This window comes from Psammomys obesus, unplaced genomic scaffold (assembly GCF_907164565.1).
Source record: "Psammomys obesus unplaced genomic scaffold, mPsaObe1.curated_primary_1811, whole genome shotgun sequence".
Lineage (NCBI taxonomy): Eukaryota > Metazoa > Chordata > Mammalia > Rodentia > Muridae > Psammomys > Psammomys obesus.
This window is the reverse complement of record NW_026596152.1, coordinates 438003-457061: the sequence shown is the minus strand read 5'-3', so window position 1 is coordinate 457061 and position 19059 is coordinate 438003. Positions and strand designations below refer to the sequence as shown.

The window sequence follows — 19059 nt, the reverse complement described above, 5'->3', positions numbered from 1 at the left end:
CGCTGCCCTCCCCCACGCTCGCCTGCCACCCCGCCTTACCGCCCGGATCCACCCTCCCTCCGGGGCGCTGGAGGGTCACCTCGGCTGTCCCTGACCCCGGCTCTGCGGCACCCGCGCCCCGGCTCCCGGCATCTTGACGGTGCCCCTGCCTCCCCCTCACCCCGGGTCCTCCTCCTCGCCTGCCCCTGACTTGCAAGTTGGGCGGCCTCGCACCTCCTCCCGGGCCCCGCACACCTCCCCGCACTCCTCCCCGCTCCCCCCGCACACCTACCTCCCACGTTCACTTTCTCTGCCCCTTCTCTCGCGTCTCGGGTGCCGCTTCCGAGATGCAGGCGTTTCCGGCCCCGGGGTCCCCGAATACCACGCTCCTGAGTGCGGCCGTGTGCGCCTGGGAGGGCAAGTGCAGGGGGAGGAAGGGAAGCCCTGATTCTCGGAGCCTCGGGCCGGAAGACGGTGTCCACAGAGGTGTGCGCACACGGCGCGCGCTGGCCCCGGTCCGTGCGGGCGGAGGCGGCGCTGGAGAGCGAACAACTGTGTCAGGAATGCTTTCAGATAACCCATTTATTGCCCCACGTGGGGCGCTTACTCTCTCTCCTTCCGGCAGCTCAGCTCAGCCGCGTTTGTGTGGTTTTCTGTAGCGGGCAGCGTGGAGTTGTCAAGGTGAACCCCTCCACACTGTCTCCCACGTGGCTTAGGTTCCGTGCCCTACGACCTGCGAGCCCTCCCACCCGGCCGAGGCCTGAGCGTGTGTGTGTGTGTGTGTGTGTGTGTGTGTGTGTGTGTGTGTGTGTGGAGCAGGATTTCCCACCTCACCCTTAGCGTCTCAGAAGGCACCTGCGGGCAGCGTCCATGGGCTCTTACATTAGCCAGGGAAAGGGTAGCCACCCCGTACGTGCCCCGGGTGTGACTAGAGGGGAGAGAATTGAAGCGAGCCAAGTCACGCTGTTAATTGGGTTTCTCTAGGTGACACAGTTTTGTTGTTTTTTTTTTTTTTTTCTTCTCCTTCTTTCCCTTGCCATTCAGGTCATAATTTGTTTGGTGCAACGTTGGGTTAGGAGACCTGACTTGCTGGAAATAAGTTTCTGGAAAGCAAGACTGAGTATTGGATCTGTGTGTGTGTGTGTGTGTGTGTGTGTGTGTGTGTGTGTGTGTTGATGGAGAAGGGCTCTGAAGGCTTTAGGAGGTCAGCTTAGTGTTTAAACTGGGTTGCTCAAGTCTGTTGGGATGTACGATGGAAATCCAGGTTCTGAGTGAAGTGTCTTGATGTGCTTGGATTTGGATCCAGTTGCAGTTGAAGTTGTTGATTAACTCTGGCCGCAGGTTCTCTGGCTGTGACCTTGGTGCTCAGTGGGTAGGTGCAGACCTTTGAGTTACCTCCTTTTGCTTCTCTGGTAACTTTATCGGGGCCCCAACCTGGGGGTTCCAGCAATTCTGCAATTACTGTTTGACCTTGGACATGGTATTTCCCCTCTGGACTTTCCTTCTGGAAGTACATAAGCCTTGCTCACTCATCCTGAGAGCCCGGTGACCTGGCCTTTCTCACTCTGCTGGGGAAGGCTTCTGGCTTCTCTGGATTGCCAGCACAGCTCTGAGAACCGCTTGTGGCTCAGTCACACCTTGTTCTCTTCCTGTTTTCTGGAGAAGAATGGTACCTTCAGAACTGGCCAAGTGCGCATTGCCTGGCGTTGGCGGCTGGGTAGAGTGGAGAAGCCACAGCGAGCTTGAGATGCCTCTTCTCTTGTTTCAGGCTTTGTCCTCACCTGGCGGTGAGGAGTAGCTGACACTAGAGGAGGGCGAATTGCACTCATCCCTTAGGAGGCCAGAAGGACTCTACTCTGCGACCACCTCCACGTCTTGGACTGTTGGTCCTTCAGTGCCTTGTGCCACATGGGGGTGGGGAGTTGCTCTCCTGAATTGAAGTCTTGGCTTTATCACCTCCTGTAGGACACAGGTCCCGGATCCTCACTTCCCTTCCTGCAGCCTCTGTAGTCTCATTTCTCTAGGCTCCATTTTCTTGCCTGTGTGCTGGGGATGGCAAGAGCCCTGAACATAGAGTTACTGAAATGTAGTGAAATGTACACATTGAGTGTTTAGCTAAGGGGCTGGAGAAATGATGGCTCAGCGGTTAAGAGCACTGGCTGCTCTTCCAAAGGGCCTGAGTTCAATTCCCAGCACCTACATAGCAGCTCACAACTGTCTGTAACTCCAGTTCCAGGGGATCTGACACCCTGAAGCATATACAAGCAGGTGTTCTACCTGCTTGTATATGCTTCATTTAAAAAAACTTTTTCAAAGTATTTAGCTCAGTTCCCAGCATAGAGTGATCATATTAAAGTTAGAGAAGCCTCCCAGGGCGACTGTAAGCACTCTCTTCCTTGCTTTATGTTTTTGTAAAATTCTTCTGTTGTTTTTTGGAGACAGGGTTTCTCTGTGTAGCCCTGGCTGTCCTGGGGGGCTGGCCTTGAACTCAGAGATCAGCCTGCCTCTGCCTCCTGAGTGCTGGGATTACAGGTGTGTGCTATCACTGCCCAGCTTTTTTAGGGTTTTTGTTACTAGTTCACATAGGCTTATTTCTGTCATTCTTGACTAAGATGTCAAGTAAGGCTGGGGTGTAACTCAGTAGTAATTGTGTGTGCAGTGTGCATGGAGGCCTGGGAGCCTCAGGGCCTCGAACAGAAAGGCGCACTGCAAGCTAGAATTTTGACTTTTATTTCCTCTGTGTTCTCAGGCCCTGGAGCAGAGTTTTATGTAGTGGAGCTCAGATACAGTGTGCGCTGTAAGAACAACCGGAAGCTGTTAGTGTAAGGCTGCTTAAAAAGTCGCCGAAAAATGCCAGGCCTAGTCAGAGGGCAGGATCAGTGGGGAAAGCCTGGGAACAGCCTCGCCTTGACCCTCAGGACCCGCCTGGTGGAAGGAGGGAGCGCACAGATGCTGAAATATCTGTATGTACCTACACACACACACACACACACACACACACACACACACACACACAGAGGCATACACACATACCCACATACATACACACACACCAGCATATACACACATACATACAGACATACACACGTATACACAGAGAGAGCGGCATACCCACATACAAACACACACACACAAATAAGCAAACGTGCTGGTTGTTGAAGCACACGCCTTTAACCCTGTCGGAGGTAGCTGGCCTCTCTTTTCGTTACAGGCCAGCCTGTACATGGTTCCAGGGCTGCACAGGGTAAGAACCCGGCCTCAAACAACAAAGCAAAAGTTGAAGGGCAGCCTGGGACACATGAGCTCTGAAGCTTCGACTCTAAAGTCGTTTATCTAGGGAACAGCTGGCCTCTGGTTGTTGTGTTCCAGAAGTCTTCCGAGGTGGGGCGTTGGCATCGGCTTCTCACCAAGGACGGAGCGTGGGAGGGCGCAGCCCAGGCCCACCTCCTTCCTCTGACAACTGCTCTCGGTTGGCCCATCTCGTCAGTTTCTCTTCTCTGTCGGCAGCTGCCCACTTCAGGTTGCAGCACTGTGGCTGTGGAGCCCGGCCGCCATGCTGACGTGGCCCCAGCTCCCAGGGTGTGGGGCTGGGTGCTGGTGCTCACAGGTGGTTTCTTGGGAGTTCTGTGTTCTTTTGTGTCTCTGAGGTGACGGTGTGTTCTGAGGGTGTCATTCTTCCTCCTCCTCTGTGTTGCTGTAGTGCAAGCGTTGTTGGGGAAGCTGGCGGCAGGCGTACGTCTGCCGAGCAGCGTGGACTGCTGCGGTGTGCTGACACTCTGGCTGTGCACAGGTTGGCCACAGATGTCACAGGAGAGGACTGGGAGGACTGGCGTGCGGTGGGGACACTCAGTGGCTTCCCCAGACAGTGACCGAAGGCGGGGAATTTGAAAGCCTGTGGTACTTGATGTCCAGCGTTGCTTTGGCAAAGTGATAACAGGGCGGTGGCAGACACCACGGCTGGAACCTGGTGGTGGTCAGCCGTCCCCCTGTTGTAGAACGCGACAGACCGCCAGGGCCTTAGGGGCCCGTGAAGAACCAGCTCTTTGGGAAATGGAGGTCCATGCATGCATGTGCGCACTTGTGGGCACGCAAGCACGTACCTGTGGAAGCTGGGGACGTTGGCTGTCGTTTCCTCCACCTGCCCCCTCGGCTGGCCGGTCCCTGAGCCCTGGGGTCTGTGGAAAGCTGTTCCTAGAGAGCTGTTCCCGCGGAGCTCCTCCTGACCTGAGCTCACCTCCTCCGTGCACATCAGGTGCCGTCACCTGCTAGGCCAGCCCTGGAGCTCCGAAAGGGAGCTCCGGGTGGAGGGGGGATGGCCTTGGCCCCCATGGGAGGCCGGGTAGGGCGGCCCTGCCTATGACTGCGGGGCCTTGCGATGAGGCAGGTGGATTGCTGGAGTTCACTGGCCAGTTAGCCGAGCATCTGAGTGGAGAACCATCAACGGAAGAAGGTCCTGATGTCGGCCTCTGGCCTACACAACATGTATGTGCCCCCGGGTGTTCGTGTGTGCACGAGTGTGTCAGGAACTGACCTGTACTCCGTTAACAGGAAGGTGGGTCAGCAGGACATCGGTCTGGTCTGGTCTCAGCCTCACCCCTAGACTCACAGTGCTCTCTAAGATCCAGATTCGGCCTTGCCTAAGACACACGGTTTGGGCTGCTTAGAACACCGAGGGCAAAGATGGCAGGAAGTGTGCGGCTTCTGTTGACAAGCTCGCAGTTTGGCGTAGGTTTGTGAACAAGGACTGCAGTAACCTGTCCACACGGTCACACATGAGTCTGGCTGGAGATCATCCCCAGAGGCCTGCTACCGGCAGAACCTTGTCTCCAGAGCCTGTAGGCCCCATCATCCGGTGCTGCTGGCTTTGCCCAAGTGCTGTTGCCATCAGGCTCTAGACCTGATGGTGGGAAGTCGTGATGGTGTGCTCGGCACTCTGCCAGGACCCGTGAGCAGCAAGCTCCGACCCTACAAGCACTGCCCCTTTGCCAGGCTGGCCTCAGACTCCTGGACACTAGTGGTCCTCCTCGGCCCTCCTCATCTTTTTGTCTTTGTTCTTTGTGTATGAGTGTTTTGCCTGCATGTGTGTCTTGTGTCCCATATGTGTGTTTGGTGCCTGCCAGTAGCCAGAAGAGGACAGAGGATTCCTTGAACTGGGGTTGCAGCCGCCCTGTGGGTGCTGGTGTCTCCTCAGAACCTCGGAGCTCTCAAAGTTGGACATCCGTGTTGATTCTGAGTGTCGTGAACTCATGCTCATTTTCTGTGGCGCTGTCCTCTTGAAATCCGGGTTTGGGCCTCACACTCCCTGGGCTCCCGCTGGAGACCAGTTCATGCCGCTCATCCTTCAGGCTCCCCTCCGCCCTCCCATTCCCTCCCTGCTGAAGAACAAAGCAGAAAGTGAGCAATGTCATGAGCGGACTTTTCCAAAAACTCTGCCTGTACGTGAGTGTGAGCGTGTCCCACGGCGTGGGTCCTTGCGCCCCACCATGTTTGAGCAGACTCTTGTCGTTGCTGCATATGTCAGGCTTGCTGGTCTGCCGGCTCCCGAGGCTACGCCTCTGTTGCTCCTGGTATTTACGCTGCCCACCAAGCCACCTCCCGGTCCTAAGCAGCTTCCGTGCTGTTGAGTTGTGCGGCCTCACCGTGTCCTAGCCCAGGCTGACTCTATGCTGAGCTTGCCAAGTGCTGGGGCTGCAGGGTGGCCGCACAGCTGTTTTGTTTTCTTGTCACGGCCCCTGGGCAGTATGGCAGGGCAGCTGTGATAGAACGTTTGCGTTTATGTCAGGTACTGAAAGTAATCTAGAGGTGATTTAAAGTCTACAGGAGTGTGTGACCTTAGCTGTGCTAGTCCGAAGACGGTCCAGGCTGAGGCAGAGTACAGCTCGGAGGCCGGCCTGGAACTTAGCTGTCTCAAGGCAAAAGCAGCGAGAGGGTGTGGGGGCGTACACATTTACTCCAGCACCCGGGGGGCAGGGGCGGCTCTGTGAGTTGGGGCCATCCTGGTCTACAGAGCAAGTGCTGCAACAGCAGAGCTTTCCCCTTGCCTGGGGCTGGGAAGGGTCGGGGACCAAACAGACAAACAGAAGATGTCTGGTGAAATGAAATGGCTTAGCAGGTAAAGGTACTTACGGCCGAACCTGGTGGCTCAGGGTCAGTCTCCTAGACCCATGTGGTGGGGGTAGAGGACCAACTTCCTCAGCCTGTTCTCACTTCCACTTGTGCAAACGTGTACATAATAAATAGATGTGAATTTATTTATTTACTTATTTATGGCTTTTTGAGATAAGATTTCTCTGTGTAGCCCTGCCTGCGTCTGCCTCCTGAGTGCTGGGATTAAAGGTGTTCACCACCACTGCCGACCCAAGAATTGTTATTTTTTTTCTTTTAAGTAAAAAGAGAGCTGCAATATCAATATGATGGAAAAAACCTAGAATCTCAGCATCTGGGACGCTAAAGGAGATCAGGAGTTCAAGGCCAGCCTGGGCTGATGAGACCCTACCTCAGCTCTCCTCCCCCACAAAACCTAGTGTTTGTTTTATTTTTGTTTGAGTCGAGAGTCTGGTTATTTAATTTAGGCTAGCCTTGGAACTTCAGTAGAGCCCAGGCTGATCTCAAACTTGAATTTTCCTGCCTCTCCCTCCCAGGGGCTAGGATAGGTTTGTGCTACTCTGCCAACTTTCGCATTTTTTTTTTTTCTGATTTGAGTTGTTTTGAGTCACAGAATTTGTCAGTACCACTTTGTGTTCTGGCTGTCCTAGAACTCAGTGTGTAACCCAGGCTCCCTAGCCTTCCCACCTTAAGCCACTGAGTGCTGGGATTACAGGTGTGAGTCACACAGCTGGCTTGTCTTTCCAAGACAAAAGTGGTTGGTTGGTTGGTTGATTGAGAGGCCCGAGCCCAGCTGGCGTTGCTTTGAGAGAAGGAAAAGGCAGCAGAAGTGAAGCAGCAGGCGGGCAGACTTAGTCGGTGGCTAAACATGGACTGTGTCCTTGGTCAGTGAGTGTGAGCCGGGACTGAGGGCCTGAGAGCTGCCAGCTACACTCTGGCCCAGAACTAATTCTGAAGCTTTCTGTGGGAGGAAAAAGCGTTTTATGGAAACAGGGTTGCGTGTGGGAAGGGCACAAGACTGCAGCCCTCACGTGTGTTAACCGGAGGGTTCTCGAGTGGGGGGTGGCCGTCCTTGTCTCTGAGCGGCTGTGCTGGGAGTCAGGTGGAGCCTAGGTGAGGGCAGTCAGGCCGGCCTTGACTTAGCAGTCCCGGCTGTGGGAAGCGGGCTCTAGTGAGACTGTGAAAATAGAGGACTCTCTCGTGTACGCTGTGTGCAAGTAGGGATGAGTGGGGCGTTACAGGGGCGTTAGGGAGGCCTGAATGCCTGGAAGGGAAGTGGGTTGGGGAATCCACAGGCCTTGACTCCCAAAGCGGCTTGAATGCCAGGTGGGTGGGTGTGAGGATGGGCTGGGCTGTGTGGAGTTTGGCCCAGCCTCTGGGGGGAGCGAGGAAGAAGAATGAGGATGGCTGCTGAGGGGAGGCGTTGCTCAGAGGAGGTAGTTAAGGCGCAGCAGCTCTGTCCCCAGCAGGAGCTGCAGGCCGAGCTGAACACTCCTTCCGGCTGGGGTTCAGCCCTGGCTCCGCCCTGGTGCCTTTGCCTCTCCTGTGGGGCATGGAGATTGTCTCACACCCTTTCTACTAGGCCCCCTTTTAGCATGGGGTCTGAGGAGGTAGGCTGTAAATTGCCCCTGGGCCCACAAGGAGCTTCCATGGAAAGCAGCTCTTACAGGCCAGACGGGGCGCAGAAGGGCTGAGTGAAGGAGATTCCACCTTCCTCGAGACCTACCGCAACTTGGTTTCTTCCAAGTCTTTGTCACCGGGCCAGCCCTCAGCTGAAGATCTTATCTGCTTCTCATAGACCATATGGCTTAATTTGACTACACATTACAGTATATCAAATATTTGTTGTAGTCGTTTTCCTTCCACTTCTCTGTGCATGGGGATCCTGGCCCTGCTGGTCTATAACTGCCTGAAAGGTGCCGAGCACTAGCTTCGGCTCAGTTGTTCACTCGGTGGAGACAGGGCTGCTGGCTTGTTCTTGTCTGCTGGGTTTGGTTCCTGAGCCGTGAAGGGTGGCTAGAATACGGTTGGCCCGTGGGATGCTCAGCAGTACAAGTTAGTGCTCAGGGATTCGCAGCCAAGTGGCACTGCCCTCTGGGTGTGTTTGGTATAAGTGTCACTTGGTGTGGGGTCAGGGATGCTGGCGTCTACAGTCGCGCAGACATTGCCTGGAAGAGTTGTTCTTCCCCTTGTGGTTGTTTCTAGAACCTTTGTGAATTTGCTGTGGGTGCGGAGAGGCCCAGGAGGAACGAGTTAGGCTTCTTCTGTCTCCTGTGTACCTCTGTCTGCCAGGCGCCCCTGAAGGCTATAAGGGCAGACTCTGTGCCACCCTGGAGGTCAGATGCGTGGACTCTGTGCCAGACCATGAGGGCCACTCTCATGCGTCTTCACTGTGCACCCAGTCTCCAAGACAGGAGTAGGGGGGCGGAGGAGCCCCACAGGATCCTCCACACTCTAAGTGACTCAGAGAGGAGCCTGAGAAAACCATTGAAAGGCACCCCGAGAACAGGAGTGGGTGTGCATTGCATGTGTGTGCATTGTGTGTGCATTGTATGTGTGTGTCTGTGTGTGTGCATTGTGTCTGTGTGTGTGCATTGTATGTAGGGGCACAGGAGTAGGTGTGTGTGTGGTGGTGTGGACACAGGATAGAGCTGTGCAGCACACTTGACAGGCGCTTGCCTCGGGTAGTGAGGTTCAGAGGACATGGCTGTGTCCCCACTGTGAGGAGGCAGTGGGCAGTACAGACACAGGGCGCTGCTGTGGGACACAGGGCACTGAGGACTGTTAGGGGACACGGGACACTGCTGCAGGACACGGGATGCTCGTAGGAGACACAGGACTCTGTTAGGGGGGCACAGAATAGACCAGAGCCTGGTGTTCTGGCCCTGACTCCTCCCATAAGCCCTTCTTTTTTCTGCCTCTCTTCAATTTGGAACAAAGAGTGCTTTGACACAAATCGTGTGTATTTAATGTGCACATTTCAGAGAGGCGATTGGGAGCAAGAACTCAGTGTGCAAGAGCTCTGTCCTGGGGTGATCTCAGTTTCCCTCACAGTAGCCCTTCGAGGGGGTCCCGAGCCACGTTTTCAACAAGAGAAGCCACTTGGAAGTTTGGTGACCCGCCTGAGAGCTGAGACGGGAGAGTCAGTGCGCAGCTGGACGGGGACTTGTCTGTCTCCCTGCCGGACCAAAGCCTCTGTTAAATCCCTGTGCTCAGAGGCGGGAGGATGGGGTGGGCGTTGAGGGGAGGGCAGGAGGGCAGTGTCTGGCAGCACCTTACACTGTTTGCTGCTTGTTTCAATTACAAATGTGTAAAATTTCTGTGACCTGTGGCAAATGGGCTTTGTTAAGTTTGCCCAGGACTTGTGAAGTCCTTGGTGACTTTTAGAACATGGCTCATTTAATGGATTAGAGACAGCTGGTATGAAAATGGTTTCTGCCCTCCAAAAAGTGGATGGTTCCAGCTCTGTGTCTTTTTTTTTTTTTTTTTAAGTTTATTTTTATTTTACATACGTGAGACACCATGATTGTGTGCATGGTGTGTCCTGCATGTATGTATGCCTGGTGCCCACGAAAGCTTGAAGGCATGGGAATTCTTGAAACTGGAGTTACAGGTGGTTGTGAGGTACCATATGGGTACCAGGCTGACTCTGGGACCTCTGCCAAAGCAGCAAGTATTCTTAACCACTGGGCCATCTCAGCTCCTAAAAACAAACAATCTAAAAAACTTTCAAAAAATATATACCATCAGACTTTATTATTTTTATTTTTGGTGGGGGGGAGGTTTCTCCAGATAGGTTGTTTGTGTGTAGTCCTGGCTGTCTTGGAACTCACTCTGTGGATGAGGCTGACCTCCAACTCAAAGATCCATCCACCTGCCTCTGCCTTCTGAGTGCTGGGATTAAAGGTGTGCGCCACCACCTCCTGGCTCATTTAGCTATTTTTAGTTTTGAATGTTCGGTTTTGTGTCACTAAGTCAGTTCCATCGCTGTCTTCCAGAGTGCTTCCCAGGTGAGGCTGTGTCCATCAGACACTGGGTGCCCGGCCTTCCCCTCCTCTGTGCAGAGCCAGGCAGAGGCTGGACATGGCAGCTGCTGAGTATGTGTTGAGCTGGTCGAGGTGCTCTGGCTCAGAGTCAGCCATCTCAGCACAGCCCTTCCTGCTAGCTCTGATGCCCAGTGGCTGGTCCCTGGAAGGGTTTTCAGAGGAGAGGGCATCTTGGTGGCATAGGAGGATGGCCAGTAAGGAGAGACGTGGTTTCCTCCTTCAGCTCCACGCAGCTGGCTGGATTCCTGGCCCTCTTCTTCTTGTGTGTAACCAGCCTTTTACCCAGTGCTCGGAGGGGGACGTGTTAGAGCCGTGGTCTCCACCTTCCCAGTGCTGCCACCCTTCAGTAAGTTCCTCATGTCGTGGTGACCCCAGCCATAAAATCACTTGACTGCTACTTCATAACTGCAGTTTTGCTATTGTTCTGAATGGTAATGTAAATGTCTGCGTTTTCTGATGATCCTAGGTGACCCCTAAGGCTCAGTCACCCCCAAAGGGGTCATGACCTTCATGCTGAGAACGGCTGAATTAGAGGAGGTTGGAAAGACCATTTAGATGGTGAAGATAAAATGTAACGGCTCTGCATTTGTGAATAAGGGGTGCATGTGCTATTGAAACAGTTGAGAGTGAGGTCAGGCCTGCCTCCTTAAGGTGTCACACTGGTGGGTGCTCACACCAGTGGACAGACCCAAAGCTTGACCAGTCAGGTGAGCTATTGAGGATGGAAGCAGCTGCTTAGGTGATGCCTGGGAGGCCTCTCGGTCATACTTTGGGGTAGTAACTCAGGAGTGCAGGTGAGTAGGACTGTGGCCTAGATGACAGCTCAGGAGCCTGCTGTTCCAGGCCTTCCCATTTCTCAAGACTGAGTTGGAGGGAAAGCTGTAGATTTCTCTGTTCTTGGGGGCAGCTGTGTGTACTCAGCCTGGTACGAACTGAGGCTGGTGGCTTTTCCTGGATGGAGGTTACCCAACCCTACTATTCAAAGTCTGAATGAAGAAATGTGTTGCTTTTCTTGGAACCTGTCTTGTTGGGTGTTATCCCATAGTCTGATTTGCTGTAGCCATCACCATCCCTCGTAAAGGCAAAAAGGGCCTTTCCTGCGAATGTCTAAAGCAGGACCACTGGACCTTCTTACAGGAGGCAGCAGAAGGCCAAGGGCCAGACTAGAGCTGGGGCTGACCCTGATGGCTGAGTTCCTAGTGACGGGTTGCCCAGTCCCTGACGTGTCTGGCGTGTTCATGGGGGCTGGTCCTCCTGGGTCCTCAGTCCATTCAGCAGGTTAACAAGGAGCACATTGCTACTGCTCGGGTCCCCTGCTTAGAGTCAGCCATCTCAGCACAGCCCTTCCTGCTGGCTCTGATGCACAGTGGCTGGCCCCTGAAAGGCAACCTCCTTGAGTAAAACTGGTGTCTAGAGAATTCCCGGTTGGAGGCCTGTGCATCTTCTGTAGCTGCCTCTGAACAACAGGATCCATGGGGTGGGTATGGCTCTCCCCCCCCAACTCTAGCCTCAGTCTCCCCTGGACTTGGTTTCCTTACCTGCAAAATGATGGGGTGGGAACCCAGTGGCTTCCAGTCAGACTCAGTCAGACTCACCTGTGCAGAGCCAGGCCCTGCCCAGGCTGACTCACGGCACTTAGGTGGGGCCCTGTGTCTTGGTTTTTCTTGCTCAGAAGTCCTTCCTGCCTTCCCTAACTCCTGTTGTCTGGTGTTTTGTTTGTTCCTCTTCAGTGTGTTCTTGATAGGGTCTCACTGTGTGGCCTTGCCTGGCCTCGTGCTCAGAGCTCCGCCTGCCACTGCTTCCCAAGTGCTGGGATTGAAGGCGTGCACCTCACCTGGCTGTACCACTGCTCTAGACACACACGTCAGCCGGGACGGAGAGGCGTGGTCTCTGGAGGAGGAGAAGCCCTGTGTTTAAGCAAGCGGAAGGGAACATAGAAAGGTGGTGCGCTCTTGGAGAGGCTTTCGTGGGGCTGGCTGGGTGGGCATGGTTGGCGTGCAGGCGTGAGGCGAGGTGAAAGGAGGCGACATGTGGGACACTGACGCCCAGAGCACTGTCCTGGCCCACATCTGTTGGCGCTAAGGGAAAAGGATAGTGAGGACCAACATTTGGAAGACAGTTTTCACGAGGGCTTTGAGGACTGGGGTGGGGCTGGAGTGGGTGCGGCGCTTTTCCACACAGGCCCCGCAGCAGGCTTGGAGTCACCCTGCCGCTCAGCACTCCACACCTAAGTGGTGTCCTGTGTAGAACGAGGATGAGAAACCCCTGAGACTAGGGCTATTGAGAGCGTTAGTGAAAGCGCTTAGGCTGGGGCTCACAGGGGGTAGTCATGAAGCCCCTTTGGAAGGGGGACCCTCGTGCTTCAGTGAACACTCTTACCAACTTAGTGTTTTGTTCAAGGAGGAGGAAATCAGCCCGGCAACTGATTCCTGATGGCTGTGATGAGTCACAGCCCAGGTGTGAGTCTGGAATTCTGGGGCTCCCCGGCAACTCCTCAAAGTCTTCCTGTGTCCCTGGGAGAAAGAATGACTTGAAAATCTTCTGCAAACACGAAACTCCTGTTTGGCTGCCCCCTGAATCAGGTTTCCCAGCAGTCCCCGGCAGTCTCTCTGGCCCTGCCAGCTTTGGGGAGAGCTGTGGACCCACCCAGTGGAAGCACTTGGCAGGGGACTGGTGCGGTGGCTTGGGCTGTGGGAGTCAGGGCATCTGTATAAACAGGCGGGCTGTGTGCGGTGCAGGCTCCAGCCTACCAGGAGGATGCTTGGCCCTTGCCTGGAGTCCCTCCCTCCCCTGCAGCCTTGGCCTGCTTACTGTCCCTATGGCTTCAGCTTAAATGTCAGCCTTAGCTGGCCTGGCTTCCGTGTTGTGTCTTCCTTTAGTCTTTCCAATAGTACTCAGGCCTTTTTCTTTAGGAGTTAGAGCGCTAGGACTGTATCTGCCATTGGCAGGTGCTTTTCCCAGTAGACTGTAGCTCCCTGAGGGGAGGACTCGTTCTGTTCTGGATTTTGTCCGCCACATTCTAGTCTCTGCCACCTCTGTGTCCAGCTACTTCATTTGAAAGAGAATTATTTGACGTATGTGCGTGTCTGCCTGTGTGTATGTATGTGCACCCCGTACCTAACAGCTGCCTGAGGGGTCCAAAAAGGGCACGGAGACCGCTGGAGCTGTAGGCCCAGATGAGTGTGCACTGAAGACTGTGGGTGCTGGGAACTGAAAGCAGATCCTCTTCCAGAGCAGCAAGCAAGATGGGGTTTCTCTGTGTAGCTGTGGCTGTCATGGACTTTGTAGACCACGCTGGCCTTGAACTCACAGAGATCCGCCTGCCTGTGCTTCCTGAGTGCTGGCATCACAGGCTGCATGCCACCAGCCAGCCCACAGCAAGCACTTCAACTGCAGAGCCAGCTCTGCTCTGCGGTGGCCACCTAGGAGCAGGCCAGCGCCGCACTGCTGTGCGTCAGGTGGCCTTGAACTTGGGATCCTCCCTCCTCCACGTCTTGAGTGCTGAGATTACAGGTGTGCACTGTAATCTCAGTTCCTGACTTCCTTTCTGCACCAGTGCGCGCCATGGCACATGTGGGGGTCTGAGGACAACTTTATAGTCAGTTTTCTCCTTCCACCTTTACGTGTGTTTCAGGGAATGAGTTTGGTTATCAGGCTTTCACGGCGGGCACTCTATCCACTCTTTGATGTGTACTGAGTGACTCCATGAACTATCTTCTAGAATTGTGTGAAAGGAGTCAGAGGACGTTTCCCGGGCAGGGAGGAGAGACAGGCCTGGTGAGAAGCGAGGTGGCTGTGCCAGGGGCCCCCTTCCCTGTGTCCCTTCAGCTGAAGGTCTTGGTGGAGGCCGGGGTAACTGGCCTCCAGCCTGTAGAGACCAGCCCTGGCGTCCTTCCTAAGTCTGTGAGTCAGTCTGTCCCACACCCTGCTGGCCTGCCCTCCACCTGCTCTCCTTCCTGGCTCAACCTGCCCCCGCTCACTTCTCTCTGTGGGCCTCCGAGTACTTTGGGATCTTCCTGTTTGAGGGAGGGAGGTTGCCTTTTCCCCCTGTCATCTGGCCTCAGCTTTCTGTCTCCAGTGGTGCTAAGGACTGAGCATGGGCCTCTCCATGAGGCAAGCGCTTCCTCTGAGCTGCACCCCAGCCCTCCCTTTACTTCTTGTCTGAGACAGGGTCAGACGTTGCCCAGAAGGCCTTGAGCGTGTGCTTTTCCTGCCCCGGCCTCCTGAGTAGCTGGGCTAACAGGCGTGTGCCACCAGACCCAGCTGCCCGTTCCTTTTCTTTATTTTTTAAATGTATTTACCTTTATTGTATGTGCATTGGTGTGTGCCTGCATGAATGTGTGTGAGGGTGTCAGATCTTGCAGTTACAGACAGTTGTGAGCTGCCATGTGGGCGCTGGGATTTGAACCCGGGTCCTCTGGAACCTGGTAGCCCTGTAGCTGCTCATTTCTTTAACTTTTTTTTTTTTTTCTGACCTCTGTGGCATCCTGTTGGACTCCTTGCATAGTTAGAAGCAATACAGAGCCAAGGTGGGGCCCAGGTCTCTTCCCTGGCTCTGTGAACACTGATGGGACAGTAGGAGGAAAGGTGATTTGTTTGCTGTGACTGAAAATCAGCAGGGAGAAACCGTGTTCTTACCCAGCCCCTGATTACTGGTGCGGGCCTCCTCCGTTAGTCTGTATCTGCCACAGTGACTGGGCCTGGTGTCTCCTGCCTCCCTCCTCCTGCTTCCAGGCCTGCACCTTCATACTGGGCACACAGCCCGCCAGCTCCTCTCTCACCCACCTCTTTTTAGCTCATCTCTTTCTTTCTCCTAAGCTGCTCCTCTTCACTCTAAATACTAGAAACATCAGCTGTCCTAGAAAACCACCACTTGCCACAGTTCCTGCCTGTGGGGGTCGAGTCTTTGCTTTTTCAGAGTGGTTTATGCAAATGGGTGGCGTGCTGTGGATGTGGAGATGCCTTCACATCTGTGCGATGGGAAGAGCTGCAAGAGGTCACCTGATGTGCGTAAAGGATGAGAGCTGGTACCCCGACTCTTAGTCCTTGACCCCATCAGACCCTTAACTAATGGCTGCTCATTGCTGCATGTTGAGTTCCTGACTTCCTTTCTGCACCAGCTACAAAGGCTCGTCCTTCAGCACCCTCTCTATGACCATCCAGTAGGCTGCTGTCCGAGGGGAGAGGGGTCTGGGGTCTGGCCTCACCTTTTTCCTGCTGCCCCTCCATGAGGCAAGCGCTTCCTCTGAGCTGCACCCCAGCCCTCCCTTTACTTCTTGTCTGAGACAGGGTCAGACGTTGCCCAGTAGGGCTTGAGCGTGTGCTCTTCCTGTCCCGGCCTCTTGAGTAGCTGGGCTAACAGGCCCACCAGGAAGCTTGCGCCTCATCCCTTCCTGCTTCCTGTGCTCTGCCAGTATAGGAAAGGTCTCTCCTTCCTGGTAATACACCAAGCCTGTAACCACAGGGTGCTAATCCATAGGCTGGGCACAGGGGCTCGTGTGACAGAAAATTCGTTCTTGACCTTTAACAACTTGGTCTAACAGAATAGACAGGCAGGGAATTTCCATGTAAACATGATTGGTACCCTGAAAGGGTGATTGTAGAGGACTTTGGAAACAGGGCACTTTCTGTAAGTTGGCCAGGTTGAACTGAAGTCTGGAGAGGTGGGCATGAGCCGTCAGGCCCCGCAGAGGGGCTGCTTAACTGAAAATGGAGAACACGGTAAAGCAGGCTGTGGTGCGGCAGAGCTGAGAGACGCTCAGGAAGGCGTGGGCCTTCCGTCCACTTTTTCGTTTGTTACACGTGGGTGTGTGGAACTGCGTTAAACGGTCTCAGCATCGGGAAGGTTGAGGACGGCTGTGCCAGACAGACATTTCACTGTCAGAGCTTTGGTTCTGTCTTCTGCCCAGCGCTCTGCAGGTCTGAGGCACAGAGGCGGGCTGAAATCACTTCAGTGATTGCAGAGTGCTGGGCAGCATGGAGAAGGCAGCAGCCGTGCGACGCCCGCCGGACAGTTGTGCTCGCCGTGGACAGTGTGGAGAGCCTGTTCCCTTTAAAATGAAGTCCTTTACTTAACTCGGGGCACTCGGGAAGGAAGGCTAGAGGAGAAAGGCGAGATTCTGCCGCAGCTGCCCGAAGAGCTGCAGACTGTGCAGTCTCCCAGACCTGAGGCCAGAAGGCTGCCTGCCTCCCTGGCCCACTGCAGCTCTGTTTTCCCTTAGAAAGCTCTGTGGCAGGCGGAACTCAGGAGCAAGCTGTTTATCTTTCGGGTTTTTCAGTTTATTTTTAAATTTCTGACTGATGGTATTTATTTTTTCCTTGTCCCTTTCTCCACTTCCCCAGCTCAGACAGGGACCATCTGTCCTTGCCTTGCCTGCGGCCATCTTAGAACCCCACCAGGCTGCTTGGGTTTCGGCTTCTTTGCTCTCATTCCCTCTCCTGAGCCTGACTGTATGCTTAGTGCTATAGCACAAGCCTTCCTCGTGTACATCTCAAGGGTCAGGCCATCTCTGGAGACCTCTAGATTGACTCAGGAAGCCGGGCTGGGGCCCTTCTGAGTCTGCAAAGACTGGGGAGCTAGGCAGGGGGACCACAAAACAGAACCCCCACTTCCTTGCAGCAGGCAAGGACACCCCTCTGCTCTGACTGGTTTCTGATGAGAATGGCATTTGTATTCATGGAATATCCTGTTCTAACCTGTTTCTGTCTCTGCATGTATCTACAAGAGTGTGTGTGAGAGAGAGAGAGACAGAGACAGACAGAGAATTTAGACCTCCTGGCTTACAGAGGAGGTTGCTAGACCATCCTCCCCTGTGTAAATACCCATCTTGTTTTCCGTCCCTCCCTCTACACCTGGAGTGTACTTGATGACTGTTTAATACAAAAACTTCAGGACGTGGCTTCGCAGAGCCTACACTTCAGTGTGCAGCAGAGTCCAGAGAGCTGCTCGGGCTCCCCAGTGCGCGGGAGGCCAGCACAGCTGAGAGCCCACTTTTGACAGTGAGGAAATCTGGGAAGCTGGGTGTTGGAAGGCTCTGTGGGAGCCTAGTTTCTTTAAGTGATGGGACCTGATGGGGTGTTAGCTGTCTCCCCCTCCTTCAGGAGAGGCCCTCTCGGAAGCCCTTCTCCCCATCCACTTCTTTCCCCAGGGATGTGCTGTGGCCTGGTGCTGTGGCTCAGGGCCTGGTGGGGTGGCCTGGTGCTGCGGCCCGGGGCCTGCTTTCCACTGGAGCCGTCTGGGTTAGGAACAGGGTCGCAGTGCTCAGCTGGTTGGGTTGCGGCTCAGTGCACAGCGCACCTGTTGAGAAGGCAGTGTCTGGTTCCGCTCCCATTGGAGCAGCGTCTGTTCTGGTGTCTGTTCTCTCAGGCATAAAGACGGGGTCTCTCATGAGGCGTTCCTGTATCTCCTAGCCCCCCTCCCGCCTTCCCCCCCACCCCTCGCAGTCTCTCTCTTACACATGTGCTCACTCTCACTGACTTTCTCACACTCCTTTCCTCTTGCACATCCTAAAGGATGTCAGAGATCATCCCTGCCCTGCAGGAAAACTTGCCTCTCCCTCCAGATTTCTGCCCAGACTGGGAAAGGTGTCTGTCCTGGCGCACCTTGAGTTGGGAGACGTTGTTAGGCCTTCCCCTGGTGGCAGCTGCCGCCATCCTGCGTGTAAGGGCCTTCAGTTGTGACCTGCTTGGGAGTGAACTGAGGGACGGCTGTCAAAGTTGGGCAGTACCCACTGCTTGATGTTCAGTTGTTTGAGGCGGCTTGGAAGGACCCTCTGAGGAGTTTAAGGGAGTTCAAAAATTCCTTCTCCCAAGCTGTCCATTGGTTCTGCTGCCCCCCCCCCCCCCCTTTCCCCCGTGTGGGCCATCTGGATTACAGGAAGGGCCGAGGAAAGCAGGCCCACCGTTTTCATCCAGGCAGGAGCCTGCTCAAGCCTCTAAGTGGCCCCAGTTCAGAGACTTCCAGGGTGAGCTGCCTGGCCAGGGACTTTTGTGCCACCTAAGATGAACAAGTTCCCGTTCTCTTCCTGTGTAACCCCTGATTCTCCACTCGCTTGGTCCCTCTGTCTCACATTCCCTTAATTCTCCTCTCTGTCGGTCATCACAGGGGGAGGTGGCTGTGGGCGGTGAGGTGGGGCTGCAGGAAAGGTGTGGTCCGTCCCCCCCCCAGCCTCACAACTGGCTGGCCAAGGCTTGTCCAGTGGCCCCACCCGTCACCTCTTGGCACAGCTCTGGGGGCAGGAAGTAGAGAGGCCTGGCCTGCTAGGCTTTAAGCATAGAGCAGAGCAGTCCTCCTCTTGTTTTAGTGTTTCTTTCCTAAGGACTTCCTTCAGATTTTGTGGTTCCAGATCTTTCTACCGTTCTAGCAGCTTCCCTGGATCTAGTAATGGACCCTTACAGATCTGGATTTCTATAATTATAGGACTCCTGGATAAGCAAAAAGACAGGGTCCAGCTTCCTCTCCTGCATTCTTGCCTGCACTTGCTTCTCAGGCCGTCTTGTCCTTTACGATTTACCAAATGTAACTAGCTCTCAGGTCGCCTTTAAAGTCTCCCCAAAGCTAAAAGAAAGAAAAAGTAGACGTGATTTTTGTTTGGTTTAACAAGGTCTCACATAGCTAAGGCTGACCTTGAATTCATGCAGTCAGTGACGGGCTTGAACTCATGGTCTTCCTATCTTTGCCTCCCAAGTGCTGGGATTGCAGGATTATGCCACCATACCCAACTCAGACATAAAGGTTTGCTGTCCCCCAATTTTTTGGGTAGAGGTTCACTGTGGACCAGGCTGGCCTTGAACTCAGAGAACCATTTGCCTCTGCCTCCTTAATGCTGGGGTTAAAGGCATGTGCCACCTTGTACTTGACTGAGTGTGGCCTTTTTGCATATGTAAGGGATGAGGTGATGGCTGCTCAGTCAGAGAAGGACTGTGAGAG

The 19059-nt window shown here is 54.4% G+C and overlaps 1 protein-coding gene across 6 annotated transcripts in view; it reads left to right on the top strand.

Moving 5' to 3' along the window:
• Positions 1-6952: 6952 nt before the first annotated feature.
• Mink1 (misshapen like kinase 1) overlaps positions 6953-19059 on the top strand; it is a 36007-nt gene continuing 23900 nt past the window's right edge. For all 6 annotated transcript variants that reach the window (XM_055594037.1, XM_055594040.1, XM_055594039.1 and 3 more), the window contains exon 1: positions 6953-6968. The gene's annotated coding sequence lies outside the window, so the exon portion shown is untranslated. The remainder of the gene's footprint in view (positions 6969-19059) is intronic.